This window comes from Osmerus eperlanus, chromosome 18, assembly GCF_963692335.1.
Source record: "Osmerus eperlanus chromosome 18, fOsmEpe2.1, whole genome shotgun sequence".
NCBI lineage: Eukaryota > Metazoa > Chordata > Actinopteri > Osmeriformes > Osmeridae > Osmerus > Osmerus eperlanus.
Window position 1 is genome coordinate 12,689,181 of NC_085035.1, and position 19,256 is coordinate 12,708,436.

Genomic DNA, 19,256 nt, shown 5'->3' on the forward strand with positions numbered 1-19,256 from the left:
CCCGCCAAGAATTGGACCGCAAATACATCTTAACAATATCCGAACCACATTAGGAAAATATTCTGAACAACTGCTAATTCCGAACACATTTCGAACCATTCTGAACAGAGGTGGGTCTAGGGGTCACGTGACCCTTTTGCCCCATTTTGACGTGACGTAAAACTGCAGAAGACTACAAATCAGCGCGCTGAGTGAAAGAGCCAGTACTGCACAGAACTTTTTCTTAAGACGTACAAAAGAAAAGAACAACAGAAAAATAGGTATGTAAATGCAAATTATATGTATAAGCGACATGTATTTCTGAATTATGTTGATTGACCGATGTAGACTAACTGTCCCGATAAACGTATTCTTATTGTCTGTAACTTATCCGCTGAACGTAGTGGTACAGTACGCGTACAGTAGACAGTAGATACATCAATGCTAAATTGAGTAGTTACTTGGTCTTTGTCAGCGTAACAAAAAAAAGGCAAATTATTCTATGGACGTACGATTTGAATGTACATGTTTTTATTTACATTTACATTTAGTCATTTAGCAGACGCTCTTATCCAGAGCGACTTACAGTAAGTACAGGGACATTCCCCCGAGGCAAGTAGGGTGAAGTGCCTTGCCCAAGGACACAACGTCAGTTGGCATGACCGGGAATCGAACTGGCAACCTTTGGGTTACTAGCCCGATTCCTTCACCGCTCAGCCACCTGACTCCACTTTTATGTCGGTCCTGGTATTTAAATTGTCGATGTAGACTCGCTGCCCCCCATAGTACAGTCCCCTCTGTGAGATGCAACTTTTCCGCTGACTTTAATTTGACCTCAGAAGTACAAAATATGACTACATTGATGATACTTTGACCAGGTTGTTGAGATAACAAAATTAAGTTGACGTGTTGGAGTACAAGCATATTATTCTATGGAAGTATTAATTTTATAAAATGGTATGGACCTGGTATTACTGTACCATAGCCAGAGCAAACTATCACGACTGTACATCTATGCTAAATTGATTGAGAATGTAATCACAACAGAGAACTTGGTCGTTTAGTCTAACTTAGCTCATGTTTGCAGATATGACCAAGACGGGGAAGCCAGACTCATACTGGAGAGACATCTGCCAAAAGTATGCCCAGGGCAGCTACCAGTTTTCCACAGGCAAAAGGTCCACCACACCATCCCCACGGCCAACACCATCTCCGCGGCTAACGGCCACACCATCTCCAGGGCCCACACCATCTCCAAGGCCCACACCATCTCCACGGCTAACGGCCACACCATCTCTACAGCCCACACCATCTCCGCCGACAACTACATCTCTGCTCCCTCCTCCAACAGGTTGCTCCAGCACGCCACGCCACACTCCTCAAACTCCACTTAGGCCAGCTTCCATTGATTGGGAAGCTTTTCTCCCCAATCAATTCAAAAAGGTTATACAGCCAGCAGATCGGGTGTGGATTGCCAAGGTCCTCTATGAGCCTACAGGTCAGCTGAGGCAGAAAATGGAGGCGTGCTGGTTTCATCCACCACTGCAGCACAAACCGTCTCCTCCCGAGCCCGGGTGGCACTTCCGGCAGAGGATGTTCCTCTGGGCACCAATGAGGATGTGGGGGATTCCTCTGAAATGCACGCGGTGTGACCGGAAAATGCACCACTCAGGGATCTACCCGAAGGTGAGGGAGGTGATAGATGTGGATACCCGCTACTACCTTGTGGGAGGGGACTATCCACGTTGCAGCAAGTGTATGCTGCCGGTCTGCCCATGGAGCCAGGAAATCCTTGCTCAACTGGATGTGGCACATAGGAGCCTGTTTCCCGCTGTCCTCACTACACAGCTAGCCCTGGATAGGAAGTGTATGACTTTCCTGAAGCCAAGGACCAGTGGGAACAGTTCTTCCTACCTCCAGTCTGCAGTAGAGGAAGCACACAGCGAGGAGTGGGCACGTCAGACCATCCGCTACCTGTCTGACTGTGAGCTTCATTTGAAGATGGCTACCTTCGTCTCTTCTGCAGCTGTCCATCTTCCTCCTCCACCCTTCAGGCCCCTTCCACTTGCCCAGTGGTTTGAGACGGTCCACTCCAACGACATCCTCAGACACCTGGAAGAGATGAAGGGGGTGATCACCTCTACCTATGGTAGAATTCTGAAGATGGACTCTACAAAGAAGGTTTTAGCATTAATTTTATTTACTCTGATGTTAACCAATTGGAATGGATATAAATTGTTTACTTTATCATCCTAATGATGAAATAGTATTAATTTTAGTAAGTTTGTACAGTTTTTTTTTAGAACGTTCTGTTTTTGTTTGTTTTTCAGATCACGAAGAAGCTGGCTGGCAGTATAGGGGACACCGCTGCATGGATGTCCAACATCGGCAACGAGCTTGGCCAGGTTCTGAACAGTGTTCTGACGACAGGTGAAGGTGCAGGGCTGGAAGAGTTGTGCCAGGGCATCGTCACACGTTATGAGAATGCTGGACAAGCTGAGCCTGAGGCTGTCTATGTTGACCGGGACTGCTGCAGCCAGTCAGCTGGGATGCTGAAATTGTTACTTTATGAAATATACATTGCAGATTACAGTATGTAATTAACTAAAGTTAATTATGATGTTAAAAAAAGAGAAAAATGGTGATAGTAATCTATAAACTAACAATGTAATGTAATTGCCCAAAAAATAGATGATCACGTCTGTAATAATCAATGTTTGTCTTTCACAGGTGTGTCGTCAGTGCTGAGACTCTTTCGACCATGGAAGTTTGTCGTCCGTTTAGACGTCTTCCACTTCATGCGAAGGTTTAACTGCGGCCTCACTACTGAGCACCACCCTCTCTACGGTACCTTTTGCTCCAAACTTTCCGCCTGTATCTTTGAGTGGGATCAGGAGGATGTGCAACGGCTTAAGGAGGCCAAGAAAGGGGAGTGGAAGAGCAGCCATGGCGGAAATGCTCCCACTGAGGCATTGCTCTTGGCCAGTATCAGCACTGGTGAAATGGCAAAGCACTGCAGGCGGAGGACCCGTGCAGTGGAGGAAATCCGGGTCATGATTTCGGGGCTGCTCGAATCGATGTGGGAGCTGACTGACACCACGGGGCTGCGTCTAGTGAACCCTGACAGCATGCACCATGTGTGGGAGGTGCAGCAGAAGCACCTGGAGTGCATCCAGGACCCTGCAGGGGTGGAGTTGTACACAAAGACAGGGACACTGCAGAAGGGTGGCAAAGTCCTTGACGTCCTCAGGTGTGGGAGGGGGTCCTCCTCCCTCCAGAGTTTTCACCGCCACCAGTGTGCTTTTGTTCCAGGTAAATTCAAAATGTTAACTTGCCGTATGCTGATCTTAAAAAAAAGTCTGTGTTATGACATAGTATGCACTTGAATTATTCAAATAACAATGTAATTGTCACTTTGTATTTAATAGGTGTTAATATGTATTGACTTCGTAATAATGGTTGACCTAACCTGAGTATTTTGTTTCTTTCGATGCCATGCATTGCACACACAAATGTACATGCTGGAGGGAGTATCGAGGTGGAACATGAACCGGGCAAAGGAAGCTGTAGCTGTGGTGGGGGCATCAACCCTGAGGACATTTGATGTTCGCTTGATGTCTCACCTAAACAGCATGAGCCAGCGGGTCCTTGGTTGTTCTCTGGTTCCAGAATTCACCCCACCTGGAAAACCTACTGGTGAGATAGCTCTCAGATCAGCACTGAGCATTTGAGTATTACTTCCTCTCCCACTTTTCTTTTCTCTGCCACCTCCACCCCTCCTCAGAGGACGTGGGAGTGAAGATCGGGCTCTACATGTAGGAGATGTGTCTGTGTCTGTGTTTGTGTCCTTTCCTCTTCTTTAACTATGTGTTTAAACACTATGTGTTACAGGCGAGCGCATTGCTGTGGAGTACCTGTTGGCCCAGTCCAATAGAGGCGACCTGCTGGTTCCACAGCAGCTGCCAGAGATCCCCACAGAGGAGCTCGAGGACGACGGGGGTGAACCTGACGTCACGGTGTGCCAGGTAGCTGACCTTAGGGTAGGTGATCTTGATCCTCCAATATGGAGGATGTGCCGTGGAGGCCCAGGTGACACTGGAGGGTGACAGTGGACCCAGATCCCTGGATGAGGACATCATTGTGGAGGAAGACGACACACAAGACAGCACATCAGACCAGGTAATGTAACACCTTTCTCAAAAACAAGATATGTAACAAGTTCGCTAATGATATGCCACAAGTATCATACGTTTGTCAAGTAAAACGTCAAGTATTACGTTTTATGGAGAGAGAAAAAAGGTCAACATTGCTCAAATAGTTCAAAGAAATGTACACATTTATTTACATGTGTTTTTTTCATGATTTTCACTTTTCAGAATAGCCGATGTGATTCCAGAGGTGTCTTGGGCTGGGATGCGGTTGATGACCTGGCAGCCTACCTGGTTGGCCTGAACCGAACCATCACTGCCTTGTCATCAAAAGAGGAGGCTGACATAGTCCATCTTTACATGGCTCTCCCTGCTATGGACAAGGAACCTTTGAGGTTCGGCCAGAAAGCCAGGAAGAAGACCGTGGCAGGACCTTGGAGAGCGCCCAGGAAGCCGAGTGGCTCTGCTCCTGGACAGCAGGCGGCAGAGAGGTGATTTGACACAATTCTTAATCATTTTGGTTCATTACAAATCATTGAATCAGAAGGCTGTACTGCGTCAAACCAGGATTGAAAAAAATATTTTGTGATTATATTAGTTTGTGGGGGGTAAATTGGGCTGTTCACAGGTGACAGGTTGTTGCTATTATTATTTTTTTTTGTTTACAGCCTTGTTTAAAGTCCGGACCATATCATCCTTCTTTCCCACAGACTGTTCATGACTCACGGGCAGGCAGCCCAGGACCCCGAAGTCCACAGGGTCAGCGAATGTGTTTGCCTGAGACTTTTAAAAGAGTTTCAGCAAGCACCAAACAGGGCCAAGGACACAAGGAGTAGAACTCTGCCCATCCCACAGTCCATTGTGGTGGCCTACAGCCATCTTAAACAGCTGCTGGAGGACAGCAGGGTTGTTCTGGAGAAGACCAACGTGGTTCTGATACCAGTAAACAACACAACAATCTCTTCTTGGTGAGTCTTGTTTTTTACGTGTGCACCTTTCCTATACAATTACATTATATTATTAAACTGCAAGAAAAACCTTCAACTGCTTGCTTGTTAGAAAATACTAAACATAGGAGGATAGGCTACTATGTATAAAAGAACTAACTGAAGCTACTGTATGCATTTTTGTCTTTTAGGCTGCTTAGGAGGGATAAGAGGAAGGACAGGGACATGCTGCTGCAGGGCACCATACTCCCCAAACGGTTTGAACTGGCCAAGGACTCACTCCCTGAAGCCCAGACTCTTCCGGCTGCTCCTGTGCAGCATGGGCATGAGGCTATGGTGTTTGAGGAGCCAGAGAACCGGGAGGGTGAGGCAGTGATACGCCCTCGGCACAGTGTTCGTTCTGCCTTGGCACGGCACTACCAGCCTGGGTCATACGTATGGCCTGGTTCTGCTGGCTCAGCCTCGTATGAGCATGGTAACCTGCCACCACCACCATCTCCTGCCTGGGCCTCGTACCAGCAGGGTCACCTGCCACCACCACCATCTCCTGCCTGGGCCTCGTACCAGCAGGGTCACCTGCCACCACCACCATCTCCTGCCTGGGCCTCGTACCAGCAGGGTCACCTGCCACCACCACCATCTCCTGCCTGGCCTTCGTACCAGCAGGATTACCTGCCACCACCACCATCTCCTGCCTGGCCTTCGTACCAGCAGGATTACCTGCCACCACCACCATCTCCTGCCTGGCCTTCGTACCAGCAGGGTCACCTGCCACCACCACCATCTCCTGCCTGGGCCTCGTACCAGCAGGATTACCTGCCACCACCACCATCTCCTGCCTGGCCTTCGTACCAGCCACCTCCCCTCTTCCAGCCACCTCCCCCCTTCCAGCCACCTCCCCCCTTCCAGCCACCTCCCCCCTTCCAGCCACCTCCCCCCTTCCAGCCACCTGCTGACCATCCACTGTACCTGGCCCCTCCACCACCTGGCACCTCTGTTCAGCCAAGGCAACGTACGTGGAGACAGAAAAAAGCTGCCCAGGAGAACGAGGAGCTGATGGCTAGGGGTGAACCTCCACGCAAGAAGTTCAGGGATACCTACCAGTACATTTGCAAGCAGTGTGGGCAGGGGAAAAACAAAAGTACGGGTCACACCCAGCTGAAGGGGCGGTGGTACTGTCCAGCCTCAGGACTCACCCTGGCAGAGTGGAAGGACCAGTTGACCAGTCTTGCCAGTGGGAAATAAAGGAAAATTTATGAATAAATAAATACTGTATATAATAATAATGTGTAGATAGTAAAGTATTGTATATAGTTATGTTTTTCATTTCTGTGTTTGTGCATTGCATGGTGTTCTAAAAAAGAAAACAACAAAAAACAACAAAAAAATACAGATGTATATATTTGCTAAATATATACTTTCAGGTTTAATAAACTGACCAAAGTTTCTCAAATTTTGACTTCTGGATTGTTTTTCTCCTATACCTCCTATACTTTATTCCTAGAACTCTTGCAAAGTAACTAAGTAGGCTACCAGTGCTGTTATTAAATATCAGCACTCCTGGAAAGCCCTCTGCCAATGAAAATACATACTTTCTTGCTTTGATCTTCCTGACCTCTTTTCTCACCAGTGTTTGATGTTGTAGGGGGTGTTGAGAGGGGGTGGAGCTGAGGGTAAGAGGTGAGATGAAAGGGATGGGGCAGGAGAAGCCAAAGCTGTGGGGGTCTGTGACCTGAGTGCTGTGGAGATGGGGGTAGGGCAGTGTTCTGGGGGTGCACCTGAGGTGTGCAGCAGCCGGGGTAGGGGCTGATCAAACCTGTTGAAGAACAAGTTCAGGTTGTTCACCCACTTCTGGTCCCCCGCAGTCTGGGACAGTTGCTAAATATATGTATATATATATATATATATATATATATATATCTGGGACAACTAACCCCCTAATCAGGATGAATGACACATAGCACTTTAATTACATCAAAATCAGATTTATTGGCCAAGTATGTTAACACACACACAATGATTTTGGTTCTGGCTGCTTTTAAACAATACATGCAATATTCACACACCTCACTTAATACAAGCAATATACACGTTATACGAAAGAAAAATTATGTTAATGCATGGTATTGGTGCATGCTGCCACGGTGCACAGCGTCGTCGGATCGAATCCCGCAGGAGACAAAGTGTCAATGTTGTCGATAAAAGTGATAAAAATAAGCGCACATGCGTGTGAAAATAACTTTAAAGGCGTTGTGAGTGGAGAAAAAAACATGACAAATTGTTTGTTTTTCTCCTTTTCTCTTTCCGTTTTTTCTCTTCCCCCCCCCCCCTCTTTTTCCTTCTCCCCCCCCCCCCCCTAGCAGTCCCTTTTGCCCCATTTTTGGCCGACCGGTGAGGGAATCGGGCTAGTAATCCGAAGTAATCAGTTCGATTCCCGGTCATGCCAACTGACGTTGTGTCCTTGGGCAAGGCACTTCACCCTACTTGCCTCGGGGGAATGTCCCTGTACTTACTGTAAGTCGCTCTGGATAAGAGCGTCTGCTAAATGACTAAATGTAAATGTAAATAATAACAGTTGATTGCCTAATAGAACACAGTTGAATAGCTGAAATAAAATATTTAAAGAATATATAGCTATGTATCCACAAAAAAACCATTGACATTTCATTCAAATGCACATCAACATTAGTGATAAAAATGCCAAGGTTGGCAGTATAGCTTATTTTAAGGGATTATATGACAAAATGATCAGTAGTTAAATTGTTTGCATCTACTGTATTTTGTACAGTAAACTTGTGCACACAAAGTATGAAGCATATACATATATCTTGCTTAGTAAATTGTCCTATAATTAGTTGTGTGTTAGAGGTTACATTTTCAGTTGTGTGTGTTAGAGGTTACATTTTCAGTTGTGCGTGTGAGAGGTTACATTTTCAGTTGTGCGTGTGAGAGGTTACATTTTCAGTTGTGCGTGTGAGAGGTTACATTTTCAGTTGTGCGTGTGAGAGGTTACATTTTCAGTTGTGCGTGTGAGAGGTTACATTTTCAGTTGTGCGTGTGAGAGGTTACATTTTCAGTTGTGCGTGTGAGAGGTTACATTTTCAGTTGTGCGTGTGAGAGGTGTTCACTGTGGTATAAGAGAGGTTCTCACTCATGAGTATGAGAGGTTCTCACTTGTCATTGTGTGAGGTTCCAGTTTCACTAATAGGAAGGGAGGGAGGTTGTGTTAAATCAACACAGAATAAAAGGGAAAGCATAAATTGTCACACATGAATTCCAAGTGTAGTCCTTAAAACATTTTGTACATCCATTCAAGTCAGTTTTGGATAGATTCCTTTGTTTGATCCAGTCCCTTTGGAGTAAGGAGAGGCTGAGGAAGGTGGGCCACTTGGCCGGCCCTTCTCCCTCTCATGGGGAGAAGGAGATACCAGGTCTGCAAGCCTTTGAAGCTCCTCCAGAAAGATAGTGGCATTGTATGAGACATCACAAAAGTCGGGGGTTCTTGTGTTAATGTGGTCGGCAGTACCGTGTCTTACTGGGGTGATCAGATTATGACTCTGTACTACATAGTAAAGGATTTACGTATTTGATGTGAAGTGAGCCAATGACTGAAGGGCCATGTGGGACTGTGTGTTTGTGTTGTGATTCTGGGAAGGACCAATGAATCTTGAGAACGATGTCATATTAAATGATGTGTTGTGTAAAGTTCTGTAGGGTTCAGTGTGCATCAGCTGAGAAGTGCCGATGTTACTGGATTCTCCAGTTCTGTCTACGAAATTAGATGGAGCTGTCTAGAGAATTGTCTTTGTGTACTCTGTTAAACTTGTAGGCCGAGTTTCACAGACATGGATTAAGCCTAGTCGTAGAGTAAGAGAACATTTCAAGTTTTTTTTTGTCTTGGACTAGGTTAAATCCATGTCTGGGAAACTGGGCCTTAATGATTAATAATTATAATGCTTGCTATTTCATTTGTCAAAGGCACAATATCTCATTTACATTTATTTATTTTACGCTTTTATCCAAAGCGACTTCCAAGAGAGAGCTTTACAAAGTGCATAGGTCACTGATAACAACAAGATAGTCCCAAAAACATTGCGGGTAGCCAAAACATGAAGCACATATTGTGAACAACCAAAACAAGTGCCAAATAGGCCGCAAGGTGAACCACGAAAAGTCTTTTAGAAAATGATTCCCGCTCCACAGTCTGGCATCTACACAATCTTTAGCTCATAAAAAAGAACGAGTCCTGCTAAGCTACCAAAAAAAAGTTTGTCGCTGAAATTCCAGTCGATTATCGTTGCGTCTATGTTTTATGCAGAACTAGTTTCTTCAGAACGTAATAGGATTTTGGTGGCACGGTTCGACATGGATGGATATGTTTGGCAAATAGAGGATAACCGTGCCACCAAAATCCTACAAACGAGTGACATGGAGTCACTTTAGATAATTATGAATTAATCATTTTTGCATCATCAACACCCGAAGATAACACAAGGGTTAACCAGACCAACTGTAAGTACCCATCGCCCCAAAAAACACACAGACACAGATCCCTAAGCATTAACCCTTGTGTTATCTTCGGGTCATTCTGACCCATCAGTCATTGTGACCCACCGTCGTATTGCGACAGATTTACCGCATACAAAGACAAAGTGAAGCATTTTCTTTTAACCGTTGGGCTGTCTCAGACCCCCCACATTGCAAAGGTTAAAAGAAAATTATTTTAATTTGTTTTTGTATTGGGTAAAATTGGGTAAACACAACGATGGTTCGTTATGAACCTTTGGGTCATGTGACCCAAAGGCAGCACGAGGGTTAAAAGGGTGGTTTTGAACTAACACTCATTAAACACTTCTCCCCACAGAAATTGCTGCCAATAGATGAGCTCTTCCTCTACCTGACATACCTGTCCACTGGCTGTACCCAGAGGGAGTTGGGTCATAGATTTAACATCCACCGAGCAACCGTCAGCCGAATCATCGTGACCTGGGCCAACTTCCTCTACAGCTTACTGGGCTCAGTCTGTATATGGATGTCTCCCGCAACTGTGAAGGCCCATCTTCCACGCGACTTTGATGGCAGCTACAGTGACACACAGGTGGTCCTCGACTGTACAGAGCTACGGTGTCAAACACCGTCATCCATGCTCCTTCAGAGCGAAGTTTTCTCGACCTACAAGTCCCACTGCACCTTTAAGGCCATGGTGGGCATGTCCCATCACGGAGCCCTGAGTTTTGTTTCAGCACTCTTTGAGGGTTCCATGAGTGACAAGGAGGCGTTTCGTCTGTCAGGGATTGCACCACTCTTAACGCCTGACATGGCCATCATGGTTGACAAGGGATTCTTGGTGGATGACCTTGTACCTGGGACTGTTCATCGTCCTGCCTTCCTCTCCAAGAGGGCCCAAATGCCAGAGGTGGATGTTCTGAAGACGCAGTCCATCGCCCGTTTGAGGGTGCATGTCGAGAGGATGATCAGAAGAGTTAAAGAAAATAAACTCTTTGATACCACCATCCCTCTCTCCATTGCAGGGAGCATAAACCAACTCTTCACTGTCGCTTGTCTCCTCTCAAATTACCAAAATGGACCTCTTGTCAAGAAATGGAGATATGAAGTTTGATATTGTAGCTTAATCTTTTTCTGAGGAATATGATAACTATTGTTCTGTTAAACATAAAGAATTCATGAAATTAAATCATTTTTATTGCCTTTAATATCAAGATAATAAATATTTCTTGGCGTGCTCACGGCACACACACATTTTATTGTGTTTACTTTTTGGGAAGGCAAGGTTAATCATGGAAAACATCTGCCATTGAAAGTTAAAGATGCACAAACATTAACATAAAATAATCTCAATCATAAAACGTACCATTAAAAGTGAAAATTAAAGAACAGATCTTATTTTATCTCAATCCTGAAGCATTACACATTTCTGCAAGTAGACATAAAAATAAAACCTGTCTACTTTCTCTCTGATTATATCCAAAACATCATTGTCTCTGTAAATTCTTTGGATGAGTACATCTTCCTCAGCCGAGACTACAAAATCACACCAACTAATTCCCGTTATTAGCATCTGCCCCTGTACTTGCCAGTAGTAAGCATGCTTTTCTTTTAGCTCCAATTTGCCTGACTTCATTTTGAGATACGGGCAGTCCACATAGCTTTTAACATTTGGGCACTTCATCTCAATCAGCCCAAACTGACATGGCTCTGAAGGGTCAAAGATTAACCCGTCTGGAGACGCCCCCAGCCAAGGAGCGTCAGGATGAATTACCAATCCACAGGGGTAGTGGTTGACCCTTTTCATTTGGCAATATTCCCAAATAGCATCTGCCTCTAATTCGAGCCCCCTCTTCATAGCTGCCGTCTGACGTGTCCCTTGCAGTATCCGGTTAGCCAGACCTTCTTCAGAGTTCTCTCCAACCAGGCAGATCTCCCTGAAACGTGACTCCGTCAATCTATGCCTCCTTAGCTGATGCCATTCAGTACATGAACTTTGTGCTCTGGTAGCACATTCAAATTTGTGCACCATGTCCCAGGTGACCTCCAGACTCCTATGGTGTAGCTGTTGTGGTTCAGTACAGACAAACATGCAACTTGATGGCTGTAGGCAGTAATTCTGAAGAGGCATAGATGGACGTGGTGGGGCAGCATGGAAGGACAGATCTCTCTTTGCTGTTGCTGGTTGTTGGTAGGACAATGGACTTCCGGCTTGATCCTTGCCAAGGGCAGAGTCAACCAGGGGAATTTCACAGCTAATGCTCATGCTGCAGATCATCGGCGCCTCCGCTGTAGAAAAATCTTTATACGCCTCTGTCACCTAGGGATGTAATAATATAATGATTAGCAATATCAAACTAAATGATTATACCATACATTTTCATGGCCACAATATGTTGCGCATCATGCACAACGCCAGACACCATTACAAATAAGTTCATAATAAAGAACCCTTGTGTAAACATTTATTTTGTTTCAGTTCAATCAATTATTTCTTCAAAAGCAGAATACTTGTTTGTATAATTGATGGGTCATAGTACATTTAATCAAAAGGAGAGGAAAAAGAAAATCATGAAATACTAGTATATTGTTTGATATGAAATCCCTACTAACCCGAAGGACAGTAAGATCAGGCAATTCCCCACTGAGGCCTTTGTAGAGTGTGCTCCTGTGTGGAACATAACACTTTCATGAGTGGAAAGTGGCATATCCACACAGGTATTTTAATTCAAACAGGCAACATATTGGAATACATCGACAATATTCAGGTTTTACCTTACACCATCTTTGCTCTACACTTTGGTTTAGCAGAAAGCACAGCCATCTTATCCACAGGGCCTGGCTTTACACCCTATCAAGTTAAGCACAATACAGTTAGAAGTTAAATATAGTTAGAAAATATATCCAACAGCTGTAATTACAGTGCAAACTTACCAAAGTTCTGGGCTTGTGCCACTGCTGTTCTCCTTCAGTACAGCTTAGCACAGGAGGGACCACTGGCACCTTCAGCTGAGAGTAATGTGCTGACTGGAACAGCAGAGCGACACAGTGGTTGCATAAAGCTGCTCCAGCAACACATGTGCAGCTGTGATGAAGCAGCTCCACAGGACTGGAATCTTTCAGTACCACCTGCGTAAGTAAAATGTCATAGTAAATACTTATTTATCTTAGCTTGGTCACTGTTTAACCATTCTTTTAGGACACAATCTTGTTTTTACAATATTTTCTATATCTAATATTCTAGAATCACAGATCAAATGTCATGTATTTCTATATGTTGGATTAGTGTATGTTGTATAATATGCCAACTGCATTAAATCAACATCCATAATCGTTTTTCTTTGAAACATGATAGCCTAATACCTTAAACACAAGATTGCATCTTAAATGAATGACAGTTGGGGAAAACTTGAATAAGAACACATTTAACCCGGAGGGGATCAGCTAGGTAAACTTACCTGCCTAATGAAGATCATTATATTTGAGAGTTATAATAAACGTAAATGACCTTAGCTAAATCCCCAGGAACTTTAGGAACGCCGGGTTATTAAAGTAACAAGCTTATAAGTGTTGGCTGAACCTGAACTTGAATTTATCAATCCTAACTTCACCATACACTTAAACTGTGAGGTTTCTCAGCTTTCCTCATGGACCTGTAGCACAATGCCCTGACCACGACTTCCCCTGTGTCCTGATCTTTATTAGAAACTGAGAGGGGCAGAAATACAAATGATAATACATAAAAACGGACAGTTAGCGTTTAAAATAAAGAAAAACAAGCTTCTATACTACACTAAAAATTAACACATCGCTAACTAGCTTAGCCGCTAGCCGGCCGGAACACCACATTAAATTACTTACCCTCATAGTTGTGCAGATAACTGGATATGTAAAGTTTGAATCCCTTGTCCCGCTTGCTTGTTGGAGCAGGGGAACAAGCATTTACGATGCGATGGACGTCACTGACGCTTATTTTAGGCAGGTCTTGGAGACATCTACTAAAGCCGGACATTTTGGCAAAGCGGGTGATCGCCTCCAGTAAAACGGAAACTGATTTGCCGAATTTGGGCTACAGCGGAAGTTCGTCAGTACGATTGTGCACAGAGCCTATTGGGTGTGCTTTGCCTTCGGCAAGGGCACAACCTTTGTTCTCTCACATATATATATTTATTGTGAGAACGCTGTTAAGCATTCTCACTATTGTTTTTCAACTTCTTAGTTCTTCCGCTGGTTTTTTGGCCTTTAACTAGTCCTGCATACTTTCACCGATTCCTACAATTTTTGTATCAAAACATTCAGCTCCTTCAGGAGATGTTGGCTATGACGTTTGGTATTTCTCACTTTTATACTTTTTAAGACATTAAGGTTTTTGTGCAAATTATTCTCCCATTAAAAGTAATGGTAAATCCTTTCAAATCATTAAAAAGCTTCCTCCTCTTTCAAACGTAACTACTTCAGCATACTTTCAGCTAGAGACACCATTCAACCTTTAAAATGTTCACAAGACATTCAGCTATTCCCAAATGATTCAGCTTTTTCAAATATTTAGCCAATTTTGAATTATGACAGTTTGAAATACATTAAAATGTTTGCTCCTTCTTGATTTTTATGAATGAGCAGCAAGCAGAGTGGCACACTGCTGGCTGCTCTTTTTCTGATATTCAACTAAATTGTCAAACAAATTCCTCTAACGTTCATATAGTTTAACGTACAGAAACAAGATATACCTTAAAATGTAGGAAAAATTGTCCTCTTTCAGCCAATGTAACTACTAAAGAGCTCACATTTACAGATTTTCAGCTATGAGCCTTGAAGCGAGAGCAGCCTTTCAAATTCTCTCACTAACTTCAATGGAGAGGTGGGTAAAATCCGTCAGAGAAAGCAGGAAGGAAGACGATTTCGAAACTGCCGGTAGAGACATATTTCTGACGCACAGATATATAAAGGACATCTCTAGTTTCGGCAGAGTCTTGGGTCTCGGAAAATATGCTCATTTTATTGATTGGACGTGTAGTTTTGCGTCTAGGTCAACTTGTTTGAGGTGTGGATGCTAGGTAAATGTTCGTTTTTCTCTCTGCCTAGCTCGTTAGCTATCACAGCTGCGCCATCACCGTGGCAACCAAACAAACAAGCACCAGGAAAGCAAAAGGAACACGTTTTTGAAACTGCAGGTAGAGTCGTATTTCTGACTGCACAGACATATAAAGAATATATATGGTTTCGGCAGAGTCTTGGGTCTCGGAAAATATCCTTATATTTTGGATTGGACGTACAGTTTTGCGTCTAGGTTATCTTGTTTGAGGTGTGGATTCTAGCTACATTTCTCTTATTCTCTGCCCTCAGCGCGTTAGCAATCATAGCTGCACCATCACCGTAACGACAGACACGCACCACTCAGTCTCTCACACAGGTGATTGGTACGTTTACTTGACCATGAGAAACCCGATTACTAGCAATTGTCGGTTTATGCCAATAATACGATTACTCCATTTACATGTGTAATTGGGTGTGCTCAAGCCTTCGGCGAGAGCACAACCTTTGTTCTCTCACATATATACGTATATATTTATTTATTGTTTATTTTCGCCCCCCTAAGGATCAGTCAATATTTGGACTACATACACAACGGCGGTGTCAAAAGGTTCGTCTTGGTAGCGATTGCGTTGGTTGTATTTTTATTTACGTTCAGTTGCATGGTTTAAGTAGAAATTGCGTTTTTGTGGTGAAAAGTGAAGCTAACGGTGGCTAATTTTCTAGCCACAGTCACTGACGTTACTAACGTCACTAACGTCACGAAAACACGCGTGACTACCTGTAGCAGAACATTCGTTTCACATCTGTTAACTTGGGGGATAGCTAGGCGAACTATAGCTTTACTGCAAGGCAGCTGCAGGAACGCCACAAGCAAAGAGGCCAGGGTGATAACTATTTACTCATTGGGTGTGCTCAAGCCTTCGGCGAGAGCACAACCTTTGTTCTCTCACATATATATTATTATTGGGTGTGCTTTGCCTTCGGCAAGGGCACAACCTTTGTTCTCTCACATATATATTATTTTTATTATTCTTTTTGCCCCCCTAAAACTCAGTCAATATTTGGCCTACATAGACAACCTAGGTGTCAAAAGTTTCGTCTTGGTAGCGATTGAGTTGCTTATATTGGGATTTACGTTCCGTTGCATGGTTTAAGTGGAAATTAAGTTTTTGTGGCGAAAAGTGAAGCTAACGGTGGCTAACTTGCTAGCCAGAGTCAATGACGCTACCTACGTCACTAACGTCACGAAAACTCGCGTGACTACCTCTAGCAGAACATTAGTTTAGCAGCTCGTTAACTTCTGGGAGATAGCTAAGCTAACTGCTTTACTGCAAGGCAGCTGCAGAAACGCCACAAGCAAAGAGGCCAGGGTGATAACTATTTACTAATTTTACTTTGTGATATGACACACAATTGTGACGTGTAATGTACAATATAAGCTGATTTTATTAAGGAAGTACATCTACTTTAGGAAACAGTAGTCTACTATGTCACTGAAGTATTAGCATCATGACATTAGCCTCTGTTGCCCGGGCAACACATACTACAGTGGTCTATGATGTAGCGTTATCTGTTTTCAATCTTAAAATAAACATTCCTCACATATACATTTTCGTTGTAGGGTTTATTCTGACATTAGTAAACAATTTGTTGGTGAAATTACCATTACCTGTGGTTTCAAACCAGTGTAGCTCACTGCAACGCTGTACTGTAGACTCACGGTGTTCCGTACACAACTTTTACTCACGGTGTTCCGTACACGTCACATAAAACACGCCAGCCAATAAAAAATACTTCCTGGCAAAATGTGTAATCGATACTGTTACAAAGTTAATTTTCTCCCGCTTCCAGCCAAATCAAATTGACATCAGTTGGACTTCTGCTGTCAACAAGAGCACAGTAAGTAGCGAAGCTCCCCCTACCGTTGAATCATGGTCTTTAAAAATGGTGCCGGGAGAGGAATTTGCATAGCAATTAGCTAGGCGGAGCCGTATCTCCGTAAGGGAAACTGCTCTCTAAGCCTTGTTTTATCAACTTACAAATGTCTAAATTAAACAAAAACATCTTAAAGTATGTTTTGACGTATCATTTCATACAATTTGTAGTTTTAAAATGACTTGTTACAGTCTTGATTACGCGATGGATTAATGCTAGAATCACCGCAGGAAAATTGACTGTCATGACGCGTCTTTTTGAGTGAAACCAATATAAATGTATTATTATGTATTGAATTACGTCAAACTGATCTTATTTTATTTAATGCCAATGTATTCCTTTACAATCATTATCAAAATTACCCAATAAGACCATTTATTTAAAAAAAATTACCTCAGGAAACCTTAACTGTCATGTCTTGTGCAGCCGCAACTTCATTAGACTGAACACTACTGTTAGGACGTGATATTTCTCTTACTTAAAATACAATTACTGAACAGTTATTACTGATGCTATAGTCAACCTTATTTAATATATTATGAAATAGAAAACAGGTACAGTAGGGTCTAATACTGTGTGGCGCTCCCTTTGACTCCAGTGGTGGCACTCCTGCTTTGTCAGGACGGGGTTCAAATCCCTGTGGTGTCTTCTGCCTTTATTAGTAAACTTAGCATGATCAATATATATGATCATCAATATACTGTATTGTAGCCTAACTGTGGCGCACCAGCAAAAACAATATCTAGAAGAACTCGAGCTTCATCTATTATGCCACAAACGATAAAGCTTAGTTATCATTCTCAGATTGCTCTCCTGTCTGTGTCCCTTGTCAGGACATGTGAAGCACTAGGTCTAGTCCCCTGGTGTTCTCCACCACCATCCACACGTGTGTTCACAATGTGTGATAGGCCTGAATAAAGGATTGTCGTTTTCTTTGTCTATTTCTACAGCTATGACATCAAAAGAGTCCAAGAGGAGGAGGACCTACACCCCTCAGGAGATGGAGGTAAGGGTGGCAGAGGTGAGGGGGGGGAGGAGTGTGAGGGAAGTGGCCAAGGAAAGTGGCATGCCTGCCACAACCCTCCAGGATTGGGTGACTGGTAAGTACACCCATGGGCCCCACACCAACCTGGCCATCACTCCGGATGAGGAAGAGGAGCTCATAAGGTACTCCCTGTGGATGGCAGACCATGGGTGGCCATTGAGCCGGGCCACCATAAAGGTGTACGCACTGGAGATGGTGAAAGCCTCAGGGAGGGCATCTCTGGTCAATCTGGAGCGGGGCCTGAGTGACAACTGGTGGTCACGGTTCCGGGCTCGCCACCCGGAGCTGTCTACCAGGATCCCCAGCCACATCGACAGGGCCAGGGTATTTGCGGCCACGGAAGAAGCCATCAATGGCTTTTTTGATCTTTATGAGCCAATATTCCACCAGCACGGCTTCCACACGACACCTCATCTGGTTTTTAATGCCGATGAGACGGGGTTTGGGGACAAACCCAAGTCCAGGGAGCGGGTGCTGGCGCCGAAAGGCAAAAAGCACATTTACAGGCAGCAAGTCACCACCCGGGAGCACATCACTGTGCACAGCTGCATCAGTGCTGCAGGGGCAGACATCCCCCCTTTTGTCATCTTCACTGGCTGCCTCCCAAGTGCTCCATATGCCCTGGAAGGTCCCCCTGGTGCCATCTATGGCAGGTCAGAGAAGGGGTATATGGACAGTGGCCTGTGGCTGAAGTGGTTAGGCCACTTTGTCAAACATGCCCCCCCAGAGAGGCCTCTGCTCCTTGTGGTCGACCAGGCGGAGCCACATAAGAACAGGGAAGCCATCCGGTTCTGCAGGGAGAACATGGTGGTGGTTGTGTGCCTCCCTGCGCACACCACCCACGTGATGCAGCCACTGGATGTGGGGGTGTTTGGTCCTCTGAAGAGGATTTTTGACCGGGATGCTGCCCGTCTTGGCCTGGTGAGGGGGGATGTTTTTTTGGGGAAAAAAAACTTTTCCCCCCTCCTTAAGGAAGCTTGGCCTAAGGCTGCCAAGCCTGAGACCATCAGAGCAGCCTTCAGGAGGACAGGCCTCTTCCCCTGCAACAGGGGAGGGTATGATAAGACCCAGCTGACCAAAGTCAGACCTGCACCCTCCACGGCGACCACCACCGGCCCAGCCCCCTCCACGGCGACCACCACCGGCCCAGCCCCGTCCACGGCAACCACCACCGGCCCAGCCCCCTCCACGGCGACCACCATCAGCCCAGCCCCGTCCATGGCGACCACCACCGGCCCAGCCCCCGGCCCAGCCCCTTCCACAGCGACCACCACCGGCCCAGCCCCCGCCCCAGCCCCCTCCACAGCGACCATCACCGGCCCAGCCCCCGGCCCAGCCCCCACCACGGCAACCACCACCGGCCCAGCCCCCGGCCCAGCCTCCTCCACCGGCCCTGCCCCCCCTGCAGCAACCCCTTGCTGCCGAACCTGCACCTGCCATGGACCTGCCCAATCCAATCCTTTGGTGCGAGCAGGTCTGGTCTCAGCCAAGTGGGGAGACATTTTAATGCCCCCAGTGATGGCCAACCATCAAGACCAGCGGCTACCAGTGGTGAGGAGGAGGCCACCACTTGGTGCTCGGGTCGTCACCAGTGACGAGTACAATGAGCTGCTGGTCCGACAGGAGGAAGAGGAGAAGGAGAAGGAGGAAGCTCGGCTTGGG

At 45.2% G+C, this 19,256-nt stretch overlaps 1 protein-coding gene and 1 long non-coding RNA gene across 10 annotated transcripts in view; one reads left to right on the forward strand and one right to left on the reverse strand.

Annotated features, from left to right (window-relative positions):
- The window catches only part of LOC134038951 (NACHT, LRR and PYD domains-containing protein 3-like), a 201,505-nt gene that overhangs the window by 110,917 nt on the left and 71,332 nt on the right, over window positions 1-19,256 (forward strand). The window lies entirely within an intron of this gene.
- On the reverse strand, window positions 10,784-13,701 carry LOC134038994 (uncharacterized). Its single transcript, XR_009932715.1, has 4 exons — window positions 12,515-13,701; window positions 12,356-12,431; window positions 12,194-12,248; window positions 10,784-11,900 (listed from the first exon to the last, which is right to left on the reverse strand). It is a non-coding gene; the product is annotated as an uncharacterized LOC134038994 (long non-coding RNA).